General features: G+C 49.1%; 1 long non-coding RNA gene across 1 annotated transcript; it reads right to left on the bottom strand.

The window, feature by feature from the left end:
* Positions 1-4742: 4742 nt before the first annotated feature.
* LOC147213777 (uncharacterized) lies at positions 4743-14966 on the bottom strand. The gene is made up of 4 exons (XR_015104431.1): positions 14772-14966; positions 8907-8997; positions 7016-7081; positions 4743-4950 (listed from the first exon to the last, which is right to left on the bottom strand). It is a non-coding gene; the product is annotated as an uncharacterized LOC147213777 (long non-coding RNA).
* Positions 14967-15269: the final 303 nt, after the last annotated feature.

Here is a 15269-nt window from a genome sequence, read left to right as displayed (position 1 = left end):
TTTTTCACCTGGCGGGCCCACTTGTTGCGTCACGTGCTCCGGCCTCCATTGTGCACGGCGTGGCCGGCGGGTCATTTCGGCAACGCCGCACAATGGCCGCCGCCGCCATCTTCCCCTCTCCGGTTGGACTCGGCGGTCTCCCGCGCGGCATCTGTCCTCCGGCCGCCGCTCCTCTGACCGCCCGCCTGGCATCTGCTGCCCGCGGCCCGACCAGATCTGCATTCTAATGCACGCGTCCTGCTGGGATGTTAACTTTAGGCCCTCCGTAATTGATGGCTTCCACACTTCAGCTGAGTCGCCCCCCCCCCCCCTCAGGACCCCCGGCCCCTCTTTTTCCTTCACCCCGCCGATTGTTGGTATATCTCCGTGGTTTGGGGGTCTTTCAGTCAACCATTGTTCTTTTATGGAGGAATTATAATAGACCAGAGGAGGCGGAGGGGGGGTGAGACACAGAGAGCTGGGGGGGGATAAAAAGAAGAGGGGCTGCTGATATTTAGTGAACTCCGAAGGGGGAGTTTCATTCTCATTCTGCAAGTTTGGCACATGCCTTCTGTTACTAAGTGGCGGCGGACTGAAAGGGGGCCTCGCCGTTCCCATTCTGCGTCTCTGCCAGGAGCCCCGGACTTACAACCCCGCCAGCTGTTGGGCCTTCTATGCCGCTATACACCCCGCTCCACAGGTGAGCCCCCCCTCCCGCCAAAACTCCCCTTCTCCACCCGCCTCAATGGGGCCTTTCTCCGGTCCTTTATGGCGACGGGGGGGGGGGGGAAGAGGCCCGCCGTGCGCGGCGTTCGCGGGAGCGGCGGCTCCGGTTCGTGTAATTCGCTGTTTGACAAGGAGCTGCTGGATTCGGGGCCGGGATGATTTATGTCTTTTTTTCGGGAGGAGGTGTGTGTGTGTGTGTGTGTGTGTGTGGCTTCTCAAAACCCTCGCTCAGGTGCGGAGATCTCCCCTCTCATTTCATTAAAAAACACTGAAAAAAAAAAAACAAACAAACCAAAAACTTTCCAACTCCTCCTTTGTTTTTGCGGAATCGACGGCGGATTATCCCCTCGTTTATTTTCCCTTTAATTCCTTTTTCCTCCCGGGTGATGCGAGCTGTTACATATTACTCCCGAGGTGTGGTGCCTCTTCCCTCAACCCCTCCACCACCACCACCACCTCCTCCCCGCCCCCGCCTCCCCCTCGCGGCCGCCAAGCTGGGCTATCTATTCATTTGGTTACTTAAGTGTAATTGCTCCCCTTTGAAGCCTCAGAGAGGCAAATCATTTGCTTTGGCCCGGGGGCAGTAATGGTCACCGAGCCAGCGACCCCCTCCCGGTCCGAGAGCGTCGGGGAGACGGCGAGAGGCCAGGTCCCATACAGAGAAGAAATAATACGGCCAGGGCCGCTCAATTTCACCTCCCTTTTCATCCCATTCTTTGAAAACTTTTTATTAACAACAGCTTTCTCTCTCATACCGGGGCGCCAGCAGAGGGGAGGGGAAGGGACGGGGGGGTCGGGGGGGTGGCATGAGAGGATATCGGCAGCGGGGAGAGGTGGAGGGGATGTCCCCTGTAGATGTCTGCCGGATTCTCACACACTCCCTCCTGCACACACATCCACGTCTAAACACACACTCGCACACACATCATCAATAGTGACAGGTCAAGGAGGCATTGAGAAAACAGCCCCCCCTTCGCGGTTCACACTGCTAAACAGCGACTCATGTTTCACATGCTACACACACACACACACACACACATAAGCGTCTGTATACCTGCCCGCGTTATTGTAAATATAAGAATATCGGCGAAGGCCGTCTCGGGCTGTGACAGGCGGAGGGAATGCGGCGGCGGCGAGCACAAAGAGGCCTATTTAGAGCCGAAAATTACGCCGCCACTTACGGTAATTGTCACAATTCTCAGCGCACTGACATTGTAATCTCATAATAAGGTAATGGGGGCTGAAACTGTGTACAGGAGAACGATTAGAAGGGTGAGGCTCGGAGGAGAGGGGTTAAAGTGTCAGGGGAGAACATTTTCCTATCCAGGCTGGGTGGCGGCGGCGGCGGCGGCGGCGGCGGACTTCGCGCGTTGTGTTTTTTTTTTTTTTTTGTTCGAGCCATCCTCCTCCGTCCATTTCGCCGCGTAAATAAATAACACGCGCCTCGGAATAAAGGAATATTGTGCTCCGGTGTCGCGGCGCTCGAGGAGGAGTTGGGGGGGGAAGGAAAACTTCTCCTTTTTTTTTTTTTTTTCCCTTCTTCTTCTTCTTCTTCTTCTTTTCTCCCCGCCCGTTCAAAATAGAACAATTTATCTCCAAGACTCCGTGGAGCCAAATCGATGTGGACGGGCGTCCATAAAGAGCCGACCTGGTTATGAATGCCGCATTTTTTACTTGTATCATTCTGACTTTGAGGTTTTTTAAGAGAGGAGCGTTCCCCCCGCGGTCCAGCCAGATGGTAACAATTCTTAGACATATTACAAGGCGCTCTCTGCCAAACAGCATACCTTTGGGCTGTGTTTTCAGTGGGCTATAAAAGCCAATAATGTAATTTTGATCTATTTTATCAGATATCACTCGGCTCTGGCTACGTTTATATAAGACGGGCTTAAAACAGGACCAAGAATTCTATATGTTTTCCTTTGTACCCCCTCCCCGCGCACAGTGTGTAGTGTATCTGACCCGCTGCACGGCTCTGTCGGTTCAGCTAACGCGCGAGGATGGCGGCCATCTTGCGGGGCGGCGTTGACCACGTCGTTTGCGGGACGCGGTTTTCGGGGTGGGGGTCCGGGCGCAACGGCGACAACGGTAGCCGGCGCCGCTTGGCGCTCGCCCACGTCACGCGCATGACTCACCGCTGACCTCGCGCTAACTTTCCAGCGCTCCCCATTTAGGAAATCCGAAGGGGACTGTCACAAGTTCCAGGTTTCCACGTGAGAGGGTGTAATGCAAAACACACCTGAGGAGGGGTTTCGAGCGACCAAACACACACACACACACGTACAAGGGACTAAATCCCATCCGCAGGCATATGGAGTCACTTTATCATCTTTATTGTGCAATCAGGCAGAATCGGTTTGTCATCAAAAATCGCAGGGGAGGAAAAAAAAAAAAAACAAGAAAATATCCTGCTCTGACTCAAATCTGAATTTAAACTTGAGGAATCCTGGGCTTTTCAATGTCAGCAGGCCCGCCCAGTTCTTTTGGAGCGAGAAAAAAAAAAAAAAAAAAATTGGGATTCCTTAACGATATTCTTGGAATTCGTCGGATTTAAAACTTTATCCGGAATCGCGGTGAAACGCCTCGAGAGCGGACGAGTTGTTGCAGGGAATAAAAATAAGAACGGAGTGTGAACTTCATCTTCCCGATTGCACGACAGAGAAAACGCGAAGGCCGGCCGCTGTTTTTTTTTTTTTTTTTTTTTTTCTTCTTTTTTTTTCCGTCCGATCGCCACACAACTGGACGCCTGCTGTGCGGAATTACTCGCGCTAATGGCACCGTGCGCTTTTTGTAGCAGGAAACCGGACGGCCGCACTGTAACTGCTAAGACGGTGATTAAAAAAACCCAAATTGCATCATGATGTCGGGGCAATTTAGAGGAGAAGGAAGGAGGTGGCGGGCGGCGGGGGGGGGGGGAGAAAACAAGCCTCCAAATGAGATTATCGACCAGGTCGGCGCGTGTTAAACTCGATAGCTGGTAGTTTGTCGGGGGGGGGGGGAAGGAGACTTTTAAAATAACTTTTCCACGTCTGAGTAAGGCCCCAGTAAAGTCTAATTAAAGATCAGAATATTACCTCTGTAATTTGCTGGTCTGCGGGGACATTAAGCGCTTCCCCCCGGCCGGGTTTAATGGGATACAAAGTGCAGTTAATGAGACAAAGTGTGAGCAGGAGTCGGGCCTGCGCGCAGGCCGGCGCTTCCCCCCGGAGGTGAGAAACATCGATTCGTGCCACGCCGCCGCTTTGTGCACGAGCGCCCGGGGTCGAGAGGCGACCGCGGGCGTGTCATTCTTGATCTGTATTAAAGAAGACGGGGGTTCCTGTCCCCTCCGCACCCGTGGCGCCGCGCTTGGGAAAACCCAGCGTGGATGAAAAAAATAAAATAAAAAAAAGTAAATGTTCCTGTGATGAACCGAGCGAGACGGGACACAAAACCCGCCTTTGTCTCTGATCTCCGGGAGCAGCGACGGAGCCGAGCCTCCCGCTAGCTGAAGCTTCCCTCTCTCTCTTTTTCTTTATCCCCCCCCCCCCCCTTTTCTTTCTCTCTTTCTCTCTGCGAATCTGTGGTTTGCTATTTTACGAGCTTCGGTTCCGACCCGGGTGCTGCACGTTTCCTGCCCCCGAGAGTCCGGGAAATAAATGCCCCCGGGGATTTACGCAACCGTGCCAAAACGGCGCCCGGAAAATAAAAACAAGAAAATATATATACTGCTCAAAAAAAATAAAGGGAACACTTTGAACAACACAATGTAACTCCAAGTCAATCACACTTGTGTGAAATCATAGTGTCCACTCAGGAAGCAACACAGATTCATTTTGACTTGTTTTAAGGACATTACATCAAAGTTGGATCAGCCTGGAGTTTGTTTTTACACTTTAATTTGGAGTGTGATTCCTAATCCAGACCTCCATGGGTTGATACAATTGATTTCCATTCATCATTTTTGTGTGATTTTGTTGTCAGCACATTCAACTGTGTAAAGATCAAAGTATTTCATAAGAATATTTCATTCATTTAGATCTAGGATGTGTTTTTTAAGTGTTCCCTTTATTTTTTTGAGCAGTGTATATACGTGAATTTAAAAATGTGTGATTTTCTCGCCGCCTGATTCTTTTTATTATGCACTCACCTGAAAAGTTTTCCTCCCTTTCTTTTCCACACTGCTCATCTCTGCTTTCCTTTATTTTTTATTTTTTTCTCCGAACTTCAGACGGCCGCCCTTTTCTCCCCTATTTGTCCCGTTTCCTGTTAAAATACACGACACGAGTCCTTTATATCTAACTGGTGATCTGGAGGGTGCAAAAGAAAGAAAGAGGAGAAGTTTAAAATAAAGGAAAATAACACACACACACACACACACACACACACATACAGTGGGGGGTTGGGGGGGGGGTTTGGCCTGTGACCGTAAGTGACATGCTTGCCACGGCATTGTTTGAGGTTTTTGCAGACCTGTAATCAAATTTGGGAAGGTTTGGAAACTCATCGTCATGGTGTGTTCTCCAAAACAGAGTGAATCGCCCCCAACCCCCCCCTTCCAAAAAAAAAAAAAAAAAAAAAAAAATGCTCTCACACACTCTGCACGCCTTAATGATGACAAAAGCTTTTTTTTTTTTTTTTTTTTTTTGGTTGTTTAAAGCAACCTCCCCCACAAACAGCAATTTCCATGCACCGTGAAAAACGTTCCTATTACAAATACACTTGTTATGTCCTTAAATCTGTTTGTTTTGTCGCATGGCTCCGGGGCCCGCTCCCTCTCAGGAAACGCTGCTTCAATTAAGAGTGATGGAACACATGTGTCCCTTATCGGAGGCCAGCATCTTCTACCGTTGCCCTTTGAAACGGCGCCGGCTCCACGGGATAATTGGGCGGGCGGAGGGGTCGGGACGGGATCAGCTGACGCCCGACGGGGTCGCAGGGACGGCGGCGATCCCGGGGAGGGTTCGGGATTGGACGGTTCGGGACGACCGCGAGAACTCGACTTCCCGCCCTTCACAAAGACTCCGGTCATCGCCGAAACCTCCGCCGCCGTCCCACAATGAGCCGGTGTTTACTGTCACGCTCGGGTTCTGTCACGTCACCGAAACATCAGTCCGCCGCCGTGACAACAAAAGACTTCAGGATAAAGGCTTCTGACAGCCAGCGCCTTTCATTTTCTCTGTTTTTTTTTTTTTTTTTCTGGTTTTCACCCAGGAGAGAGATAAAAGTTCATCTTCGTCGGGCGATGGCGAACCCGATCCCTGCAATCACGGGACGTCGTCTCGCGTCTGGATCGATCGCTCGCTCCTCCGAGCTTCGATTTGATTTTGTTTACCTGATTTAACTTTCCCCGGGGGTTCGGGGCCGGCCCGTCCACGTCCCCGGGGAGAGAATTTTTGTGGGAAACGACCGCAACGGGAAGTCGGCCAGCGGCGTTCATCGACGGGGCGAACTAAAGCGGCGAACTAATTGACCGACAGCTCCTCGGTGCTTCATCGAGGCGGGGAACCGACGCGGGCCAACAACCAGCCGCCCTCATAAACCGATCTATAACCAATGGCCAATTTGAAACATGTGTTACTGGCTATTTGTCTTCAGGTGGCTCCGTGTCTGAACGGGGACCTTCGGAGGCGTGGGCGGGGCTTCTCCCTGATTGACAGCTCCATGAAGACGGGGCATGGCGGAGGTGTTCGGCCTTCAAATCGACGCCATCGCATTTTCGAGATGAAGTCAACAACGTCTTTCTTCTGCCGTTCTTGCGTCCGTCTTTCCGCAACGTTTGGCGTAAAGTCGCAAAATCGTGCGGCGTGTGAATTGAAATAAACGCGGGAAAAGTGCGGTGATACTGATCAAAATAGCTCATTTTAAATTTAAATATCCGAAGATTGAACCTCGAAGTAGGTAAGAAACGGCGAGTAAAACACATCCAAACACCCCTGTGGGATCGTCCGGGTGAGTCGGTCCACTTCCTCCGCCAATCGCTCAGTGAAAATATCCGACGCGGCCCCGAAGAAACCTCCCGACCTTCGAGGCGACGGCTAAACTTGAAAAATCTGCTTTCGGCCGTGCTTTCCGGGGAGTTTGACGACAAAAAAAATGACGCGTTGGGATCCGCCGGCCAGCGTGACAGTGATCGAAACCAGCTGCCAATTACCTTAATGACTGAATCTATCACATTCAATTAGGTTGGTCGGGAGGCGGGGCGGCCGTCAGTCCGGCCGTTAAACAAAAACACAGACGGGGAGCCTCGCTTCGGGAGACACGTCTGCGTCTTTGTGATCCTTATCTGAGTCCCGCGGATAAAACCCTGTACGGGAGGGAGGGGGCTCACCTCCGACTCTGGAATCCATCGCCGGCGTTCTGTCTCGACTGACAAACGGTCGAGAGCCGCGTACAGCTGGAGGTGGCGGTGGCGGCCGGGGGGGGGGGTTTGGAGAGGAACGACAGGAAAACACAGGAAGAGAGGTTAAAACCGGTGAGGCGGCCCGACATACGACCATAACCCCACATGATAACACTCAGCCGTAAAGAATCGTCCCCCTTTAACTGATCCATTAGCGTCCGATCCCCGACAGCCGGCCCGCCGGCGTCTCCTGAAACTTACCAGGAAGCCCTGAAGGAAAGCGGCGCGGCGGATCAAAGTATCGCCGCCCTCCGCCATCTCTAGAAAGAACCCGCGGAACGAACGGATTACCGGATCGGTTACGAGCAGCCTTGTCGCGTAATCGCTTCGATGTTTACGCCAAAAATCACGAAGAGCGCCGATGGGTGACATTTTGCGATCTGGCTGCCGACGCGTCCTGTTTGCCCGCTTGGGTACGAAATCCGTCGTCTGTTTCGGCTCTTCGGATGAAGAGATACCCGCCGCCCCTCCGCCTTCCTCGTCCTTCCTGGCTGCCGAGGAGACGCGAGCAGGTTTCTCCAGGCCCGCGGGAACCCGACGGGGGCGTTGCGCCGCGTACCTTGAGGATTCGGTGCGGTCGGAAGGTTCAAGAGGTGCCGCGGTGGGAAAAGGAAAAAAAAAAAAACTGTAGTAGATGAAAAAGATCGGGGGGGGGGGGGCGGGACGCAAAGAGGAAACGTCTGAGATTCTCCGAAGGGCCTGAAGGAGCTTGGATTTCAACCACGGCGCGCCGCTTTGCCCGAGATACACCCTGGAAAGGATTCCGGGCCAAGATCAGAGGGCAGGAACTTTGTGCATTGATGTCGGGGAACGGAGGATAATGCGCACACCGGGACGTCGCGCCGCGGCGGTTTGACTATCCGGTCGCCTCCTCGCTGGGTTTAACACAAAATAGAACGCAGTATTTTTAAAACAAGTGGAATTTAAACAAATTCCTTTCGTTTGCTTTGACTGTTTTGGCTGTACTATCAGATATCATATGTGTGAAACATAGGACTAAACACCTTTTTTTTAGACCTTGTTTTTGAGTCTCGGGGTCAGAAAGAGTCAGGGAGGCAAAACGGAGAAACTCCAAATTCATCCGGCGTCCTGATTCTGGCCTGTTTTCCAAACTGTACTGATCCGCATCCACCTGGGCTCTGTTGAATTCTCTTTTATTTCCAAAACAACACACTTACTATATTGTTTTATACTTTTTGTACCAAAGGAAATCGCTACGGTTTGTTGAAGGGGCTCGGGAACATCGTGATGCCCGGAGCAAACCTTCACCCTTCACGCAAAAGACCCAAATACTGAGAAATATTATGAGAAAGGAAAACTTTTTAAATATATGACCGCAGATGAAGCTTTATTGGATTTTAATACAAATCCATGAACTTTATTATGTTATTTTCCCCAAATGATGCCTGAACTACTGCACTTTTTACATCAGCTGGGAGAAAATCTGTTTCAATTCTTATTTAAAGCAAGGTTGCTTAGTTGCCAGATATGTTTTTTTTATTAATTTCAGGTTTGAAAATGACCTTTCACAGCTCACGACCTGAAAATTGTGAGAAGTAATCGGCGCGAAACACACAGTGTCGGAAACATTTAATAAAAAAACTATATAAATATGGAAGTTGCCCCCATTCTAGAGCTATTCACTTCCCCAAGTCGGTAAAAGAACTCATCTCGATTTACAAAAAGCTGAAGAAAAGAGGAGTTACGACTCGAGGAAATGCTGGAAAATATGTGAGGACGGGGAGAATCACAATTTTCTAAATTTTAAAATCTCTTTCAGTCGACGGGTCCCGACGCGGATTTTGTTTTTGACACTCACAAGACTCTCGATATTGTTATATTGTCTCATAGATGATGCGTGAAGCGCCCGGATGTCCTCAATATGGCAGCCTCACCGACCTCTGCGGGACCTGGTAAAAAGGAGACACTTTCAAACGCTAAGCTACAGCTAAGCAATTATTATCAGCTTCATATGATGTGTTTTCTTTAGTGATTTGGAGAAAACAAGACTCAAAAGCTGAAAGGTGTTTTGTTTTTTGGATGTGGGTGTCACCATCAGCCATGATGGATTATTCTACTTGATCCAGCCACGTGAACCTGCCCTCTGAGGGAGTGTGTGTGTCTAGATGTGTGTGTGTGTGTGTGTGTGTGTGTGTGTGGCGGGGGGGGGGGGGGGGGGGGGGGGGCCTTGATGCTGCCTGGCAACCGCCGAAGACTCCGCCATCGACCACGAGGCAAACTTTTAACATTGTAGTGCCTTTTGAGAAGCCGCTGCTACGGGTGAGCTCATCTTACACACACACACACACACACACACACACACACACACACACACAGTCACCAAGACGCGCGAATGTGTATTTTGCGAAAAATACATCCAAACACAGCAGCCGGGATGATTACAAAGGGTTTAAAACCATTGGAAACGAAGAAGGTTTGTGTGTGTGTGTGTGTGTGTGTGTTTGCTGGCTGGTTGGAGCACACAGCCAAAGGCCCGTCGCCCGTCACCGAGACCCCGCCGTGTCTCTCAGTGTCTTCCTCTTAATTACCCATCATTCCTCTCGCGGCGAGGCCCCTCACAAATTACAGCGCATTGTCCCCCGCCGATCGGCCTGTCATCATGCGGCTCCGCATTTCAGACCGCGGCGCATTGTGGACACAGAGCAGAGCTGGGGGTCTGGGAGTGACACACACACACACACACACACACACACACACACACACACACACTGGCCATTAGCTCTGGTGCCAGCTGACTCTGTGACCCAGACAGTTTTCTGCCACGTCAGCAAGACCGAATGACAGCACTACAGTGGCAACACACACACACACACACACAAGCCATGAGGAGTGTGTGTGTGTGTGTGTGTCGGTGGAAGATGATCTCCTCTGTCGATTAGCTGAATGACCGTCACCCCGGCGATGAGCGGAGAAGAAGCGACCCCCTGTTTGCGCGGCAGCAAGAAGATCAGTGTTTCCAGCCAGAGCCTCCAGAGACGCGTCTTGGGTTGGACGTGAAAAAAACGGCGGGCTTTTGAAAGCCGCGTTTTCTTTTCCCCTGCGTCGATCCAATCACGCGGCAGCATTGGAAACACGGCGTCGGCGTCAACATTGTCCGTAGGTGTGATTGAGGGGGTGAACGGTTGGACGTCTGTGATTGACACGGGTTAAGCCCCGCCTCTAATTTTGTTGTATCGCGATGTCTGTTTATCTCCTCGGTGGAAAGTGATGGAAAAATATGATCGTTCATTCAAACGTAAGGATTTAAACTGCACTTAGCTATTTCGGGTTATCACAGCACAATCAATGTTTTCTTTTGATTATTTTCATATACGTATGCTTAATTTCAAGGCAAAAAAAAAAAAAAAGGTCAAACTTACTGAGCTCACAAATGAACAGGTTTTTCCCTTCTCCCGTCTGGAGATTCAGTCCTTCAAACCGTTTCAGCCGAGCCTCCGTCATTGTTCTGACACGCCGCCTGCCAAGCTGTTGCATCAGCTAAACATTAAAAAAAAAAAAAAAAAACGATTGAAAAACAAACACGTAGTAAAGAGTAATTGTTGCCCTGGGTGTGCAATTTTACTGTTTTGCTTATTACCTTAAAATGCAGGCAGAACACTAATTAATAATCGCTAGCACATGTGGCGCAAGGCGAGAATTTTTTATTTTTATTGTGGTGTTGGACGCAAGCTAAATTAAAACTGCACAACAATGGCCCACAATTTCCAGGGTACGTCGATCCTTCAAACACCACCTCTGCCTGAGCCAGACTGACAAGATAGCTTGAAGTCCGTTTGACCGGCCAGAGAAAATCTCCTCCAACTCCCCATGGCCGTAGTTGCCGTTAGCACTTTAGCACTTTAGTTAGCACTTTTGGCTAAGGACGGACACGTGTTTCATTGGGCAATCACTCAATCGACTCATCTGTGACTTGCGCAAATATGAACTCGGGTGAAAATCTATTGTCGTTCCTATTTTTTCAAAATCTCCCTCTGTGTAACTAGCAGCATGCTAACAGGGAGCAGAAGATGTATGCTCACTTCAGGGTGTTTTACTTTTCCTGTCCAGCACCAGACGTTGGTGCCCTCCATGAACATCCATGCACATATTCTGCTGCCACTCTTAGCGGGATTTAAGTCTTCACTTCCCATGTTCTGCAATTCAATTATCCTCAAATGAATATTGATGAGCCTTTGAGACGGACCACTCCAACACAGAGGCTTCCATGGTTCCTTCATCTGCTGCTCTTCATTCTAGCACTACTTCACCTTCTTTTAGATCTTGAGTTCCCTGAAAAGGCGCGTGGACCGCAAGACACCACATTTGTGACTTTGTGCAAAGCCGAGCAGCAGCAGCAGATGACCGAAGCGAAGCGGCCTCTCGTTCCTATCCAAGACCTGGACGGTATTTTTAAATTCCTAAGATGCACTCGACAAGGACAAAAAGGCTTAAAGCTTCTGTTGTGTTCCCATGAGGAACCACGAGGCCTGCCGACGCCCAGGAACGGGTCACGTGAGCCGTGACTGGTTGAAGGTCCGGCCAGGATGTTGGTAACGGTCCCTGGGAATCCGGGCCGGTCGGCCAAGGCGCGTTGGTCTGGCGATGCAGGGCCATAATTTTGGTGGTAAAGTGAGACTTTCACTGCTGTGCTGGTCGTCCGCTCCAGCAGCGTCTTGTCGCCCCCGCCGGCTCTGGAGACAAGATGGCATGGAAGCAGCTTTTTTGTTTTCCTTGGCGGACCCGGACACAGAAATCCAAACAGCCCCCGTGGAACTCCGTTAACTTGCTATCTGTCACTGTCGCGTTTGCACGCAGTAACGCCGTCGCCCCGCCGTATGGCATTTAAAACCCGCCGGAGGAACACCGGAGATCTCTCGACCGTTAGCGGGATTTTAGCGAAGGGTCCGAATCACCCGGAGCCCCGAAGCCCCGAAACAAATGCCTCTTAATTCTAAGCAATTGGCCCTCCTTAGCTGGCGACCGCAGGCCGGGACACATGAAAGCATCGGCAACTGTAAGAGTTTATGTGAAAGGGGGGGGGTTCGGGGGTGAGAGTGATGCGGCTGTAAAATACAAAAATGGAAGGCTCTCATTGAATACAATGACTTCCTTCCTCTCGTGCTCACTACATCGCCCAAGGAGTGGGGGCTGGTGGCGGCGGTGCTCCATTTGGCACTGATTAAGGACAACGCAAATTTCAGGGAAGGGGCTCGGAGACCACAGGGGTTACACACATGCATCTGAAGGCCCCTCTAATTTAGACGTCTAAGAATTTGCTGTATGTGCTGCCTCATGCCAGTAAGTCTCAGCCTCACGGTAAATAAATGGCATGGGGCAGCGTGCAACCCCTCCCATTTGTAAGGCATTAAAATATTTTCGCTGTGACATATTAATCACGGCGGCGGATTTGTGACTTCACGCCGGGTGTCGAAGGTCTCCATGTGTTCTTACGAGTGTGTGTTTGTTTGTTTGCTCTGTTCGCGATACACGACGCGCCCGGACGGCAATGAGTTCGCTCTTCATCCGTCACGGTCATCTGTAACTCATCATCTCCTGTAAAAACAGCGACACACATGTCTTGAGATGACTCACTCTTGTATGTTTAACCGTCCACCCCCGACACACAATGCCAAAAAAAAAAAAAAAAAAAAAAAAAAAAAAAAGCCTGGGAAGATTTTGACCAAAAGCCCGAAAGAAAAAAAAAAAAACAAAACTGCATATTTTCTTCATTTTTGTCCATTAAAGGAAAAGAAATTAAAACAAACAAACAAACACACTGTTTAGCCGCAGGACGTGTCGATCAATCTGTGGCTTCTGATCAATGATCAGCTTACAAGAAATCTTTGTTTGTTGTTTTGATCACAATCATTCATAATTCATGTCACTGTGTTTTGGTCCAAACCACTGAATTTCAACTTTGTCTTATCAAGTCTTCAGTTTTCATTATTTATTTAGCAGAAACACACACACACACACACACACACACATATATATATATATATATATACTGCTCAAAACAATTAAGGGAACGCTTAAATAGCTCATCCTAGATCTGAATGAATGAAATAATCTTGTTAAATACTTTGTTCTTTACATAGTTGAATGTGTTGACAACAAAATCACACTAAAATGATCAATGGAAATCAAATGTTCAGTCAAATGTTCAGTTCCATAGACAACTGCTCTACCTCATGCGCTAACTGTTCTCTTTATTTGTTTGAGCAGTATATATATATATATTTTTTTTATTTTGTTTCATGTATTCTTTTATTTTTTTATTTTTTGGGGGGAGGGGTGTTGGGGGGGTTATAGAATTTACAATTTACAGTCCTGTTTTACCTACAACAAGGTCGAGGTAGTATTTGCAATTGAAGAAGATAATATAAGAATTAAGATAAGATATACTTTATTGAGAAATTCCTTTGTCACAGCTGCGCAACAACGACAGTATCAAAATTGATATGGTTCCTCATCTAACTGAGTGGGAGAAATGTATTCCTAACTTTAAGTAGAATAATAATAATCTCTCATTAAGATAAATCACATTTAACCCAGACGGGGCAGCTGTCAATCATCCAACCATTCACTCTCCTGTTCACGCTTATGGACAATTTAGAGTCTTCAACAGACCTACTGACTGTTTCTGGACGGTGGGAGGAATCAGGAGAGCATGGAGAGAATCCAGGCAGGAGAACTTGGGGAGAACCCCGTCAGCTACCTGGACCTCAACCAGGAAACTTCTTGTCCAACACTGAACACCGCACTGCCGTCATGCTCTTTTAAAGACCAACATGTGGAAAACAAACATCGGAGAAGAAACTCTAAAATATCGATATTCAGGAAATCCAAAAAAAAAAAATACTGTGCAAAATAATAGCCTATACATTATGTGAAAAATATTAGTAGAATATGATGATGCCCCTAACAAGGGTAAAAATAATTATTAGGTAAAGGGATAATCACCTGCGGGTCTGTGTGAGAGCAGCCGTTAAACCTTATTTATTTCGATAATCGGGGCCACCGGAATCAGGAACCAACACGGAAACAACCTAAAGAAATCTCATTTGTGAAAATCTCTAAAACCTTTCTGTCACCAATTCAAGCCCCCCCCCCCCCCCTTCCCTCCCAGGGCCCGTCTTCTTCATCATATGGATCATATCTGTGTGTTTTGGCCCCGAGAATTATGTCTTTAATAACCTTCATTCCCGACCCCCGTAGCATCGGTGAAAATGTTTACAACGGGAACGTAAGGAGGCCTTTCGGTGAAAGCTGCGCCTTTGACTCCATTCGACGCGTATAAATATATCCATTTCATTATGGAGGCCGGTCAAATATTTGTTTCAGTGGTTTTCCCTCCATATAATGTAAATTGCTGCAAGCTGTTGAACTTGGAAAACGTTCTCTCGTAATGCTTTTTCTCCCTTCACATAAATCACGGCTAAATGTTGCATTCAAATGACTACAGACAGGCAATTTATTCTTGGATTATCCAGCCCCCCCCCCCCCCCCCCCCCCCCCCCCCGGACACGGAGAGGCTTGTGGCGATGAGGACGTTTTGGCTTTTCGACACCGCCTGTCGCTATTCCCCGACAGCTGCTCGTCACCGTCCCCACGCCGCAATCGTGACACCGCTACGGCGGCATGTCGGGACGAGAACGAGGGCGCCGGATGTATGGAATCTTACCTAGATAATCACTTTTAGCTTCCATGGCGTCACCAGATCCCACCGGCCACACTTTTCACCCCCTCCCCTGCGCAAAAGACAGCAAGTCTAATGTTCTAGGTTCCAGGGGGGTGAAGATAGAGCCGTATCTTTGTCATCCTTCCCCGGGTCGCGGCGGTTTCCTCGCAGCGGTGGGAAGCGTCCCCCCCCCGAGCCACCCCCGCTGAGGGATTTACTGGAATCTGTCAACAGCGGCAATCCTGTAAAACAAATCAGAAAACAAACAAACAAAAAAAAAAAAAAAGTCCCGGGTGAGGATGTCAAAGTCGTGCAGACGCGAGCGCCGGTAATCGAGTACATTCATTTACTTGTACTCTACTTGAGTATTTCCATATGGTTGGAAAAAAAGGAGGCGTCATCATAAACTCTGACTTTATAGCGAGATGTAGTTCTCCACGATTACTACATTCTGTTCAACAAGAGAGTTAAGAATACTAAACCTAGCGCATCCAGCGCGGT

Source organism: Fistularia commersonii, chromosome 35 (genome assembly GCF_037954325.1).
Source record: "Fistularia commersonii isolate RoL2024-O1a breed Wild chromosome 35, RoL_Fcom_v1.0, whole genome shotgun sequence".
Lineage (NCBI taxonomy): Eukaryota > Metazoa > Chordata > Actinopteri > Syngnathiformes > Fistulariidae > Fistularia > Fistularia commersonii.
The sequence above is the reverse complement of the archived record's forward strand: the minus strand, read 5'-3'. Positions and strand labels throughout refer to the sequence as shown.